Below are 2,500 nucleotides of genomic sequence, written 5' to 3' on the forward strand. Positions count from 1 at the left end.
GCAATACGAATGCCCCCGCCTGTCCCTATTAATCATTACCTCGGGTTCCGAAAACCAACAAAATAGAACCGAGGTCCTATTCCATTATTCCATGCACACAGTATTCAGGCGGGCTTGCCTGCTTTAAGCACTCTAATTTGTTCAAAGTAAACGTGCCGGCCCACCGAGACACTCAATAAAGAGCACCCTGGTAGGATTTCAACGGGGTCCGCCTCGGGACGCACGAGCACGCACGAGGCGGTCGCACGCCTTCAGCTCGCCCCACCGGCAGGACGTCCCACGATACATGCCAGTTAAACACCGACGGGCGGTGAACCAACAGCGTGGGACACAAATCCAACTACGAGCTTTTTAACCGCAACAACTTTAATATACGCTATTGGAGCTGGAATTACCGCGGCTGCTGGCACCAGACTTGCCCTCCAATAGATACTCGTTAAAGGATTTAAAGTGTACTCATTCCGATTACGGGGCCTCGGATGAGTCCCGTATCGTTATTTTTCGTCACTACCTCCCCGTGCCGGGAGTGGGTAATTTGCGCGCCTGCTGCCTTCCTTGGATGTGGTAGCCGTTTCTCAGGCTCCCTCTCCGGAATCGAACCCTGATTCCCCGTTACCCGTTACAACCATGGTAGGCGCAGAACCTACCATCGACAGTTGATAAGGCAGACATTTGAAAGATGCGTCGCCGGTACGAGGACCGTGCGATCAGCCCAAAGTTATTCAGAGTCACCAAGGCAAACGGACCGGACGAGCCGACCGATTGGTTTTGATCTAATAAAAGCGTCCCTTCCATCTCTGGTCGGGACTCTGTTTGCATGTATTAGCTCTAGAATTACCACAGTTATCCAAGTAACGTGGGTACGATCTAAGGAACCATAACTGATTTAATGAGCCATTCGCGGTTTCACCTTAATGCGGCTTGTACTGAGACATGCATGGCTTAATCTTTGAGACAAGCATATGACTACTGGCAGGATCAACCAGGGAGCTGCGTCAACTAGAGCTGAGCAGCCGGCCGCCCGGGAGTGTGTCCCGGGGGCCCGCGCGAACACGCAAGCGTCCGCTCAATCATTCTGCAAACAGGAGGAGGCTGAGCTCCCCTGCACAATACACCTCGAAACCCTCTCAGGTCCCGGCGGCGCGCAGCGCCGTCCCAAGTACTTGGTCGGGTTCGAGAGAGGCGCAATCGCCCGGAGTTAGGCGAGTAGACGCTTTCGGTGCGACCACCCGTGCTCCCAACTGAGCTTGCCGCTGCCGACAGAGGCCCGGGAGCGTGCTGTCGTGGCATTGCCGGCGGGAGACAACACGCGCCACCTACGGTGACCGGCAGCTCCAACGCCAGCGCCACAGAAGGACAAAAGCCCCACTTGGGTGCCGAAGCGAACTCTCCCAGCACAGCGCACGCGCCAACACATCCGCACAGCTGCGATACAAACCACCAGCGAGAACCGCTGGGGCGACCGAGCAGCAGACGGCGTCGCGGCGCCGAGCGCCGGGCGGCGGCGCATCCTCAACGCACACAGTCCTCAATCGGACCAGCACACTGAAGATGTCCACCGCGCTTCGCACCGGGCCCGCGAGGACCTACTTTGGCCGCACGGCGCCGCGCGCAGGGTGCGCCGGCGCGCAGCTGCGACGCCTGCCGCGTCCGTCGGCCGGCGCGCCTGCCACTGGCCGCCCCCACCAGCCGGCTGTAGCGCGTGCGCCCACGCACCGCGCGGCCAGCACGCCGGGAGGCGCCCCCTCACCGGCCGGGGACGGTCCCACCCAGCCACCGCCGCGTATCGCTTCACACCCAGATGCCGTTCAGTTTCGTCGGCATGGTGGGTATCGCTGGAACAACCGGTTAGTACCTCAACCTATCGTCGCCATCACCGATTCACCCCTAGCGAGAACAACCGCACCACAACAGGTTACCATTTGTTCATTTGCGTAACTTCACCAGAAAACGCAGGCGTCCATCGCCATTTGCAACTTCAACGATTATTGCATGCCTGTGTCAGGTGTCACGCCACACTACGTCTGCCCACATACACGCAACAAAATGTGCACGCCTAGACAATACGTGGAAGGTGGCCCCCGTACGTATGCGATGTCCATTGCTCGAACGACTGTCAACCGGCCTCTGTAGCATGTCGCAGATATGGAACGCGGTGCACCATGCCATCACGGTGTGTGAGGAGAGACGACTAGGTCCGAATACATCAACAGACAGCTCATGCTGATCGCCATCCACGGCGTCCGTTCCTCCCACACGTCTCTATGGCGTACCACACTGCAATCCAGCTCTCATAGGGAGACGACACGTAGCTGCGTGCACAATATTTGCACTGTATGGTCCGCCGTTTTTGGGCGCAGTCGTTGTGCGGTCACACATGTGCCACGATGTATCATTCAGTACATAAGGACGAATGTGCAGTACAGATTGTGGTTCACGCGTACGACATCAGCGGACAGTTGACACAGGCCGCACCACAACGTAGCCTGAGTACGTCGCA

General features: G+C 58.0%; 1 non-coding gene across 1 annotated transcript in view; it reads right to left on the reverse strand.

The window, feature by feature from the left end:
* Positions 1-989, reverse strand: part of LOC124732701 — a 1,909-nt gene extending 920 nt beyond the window's left edge. Inside the window, exon 1 of the ribosomal RNA XR_007008805.1 lies at positions 1-989. This exon is cut by the window's left edge and continues 920 nt beyond it. This is a non-coding gene — a ribosomal RNA (small subunit ribosomal RNA).
* Between the last annotated feature and the right edge of the window lie 1,511 nt (positions 990-2,500).

The sequence above is a fragment of the Schistocerca piceifrons genome, unplaced genomic scaffold, assembly GCF_021461385.2.
Source record: "Schistocerca piceifrons isolate TAMUIC-IGC-003096 unplaced genomic scaffold, iqSchPice1.1 HiC_scaffold_1362, whole genome shotgun sequence".
Taxonomy (NCBI): Eukaryota; Metazoa; Arthropoda; class Insecta; order Orthoptera; family Acrididae; genus Schistocerca; species Schistocerca piceifrons.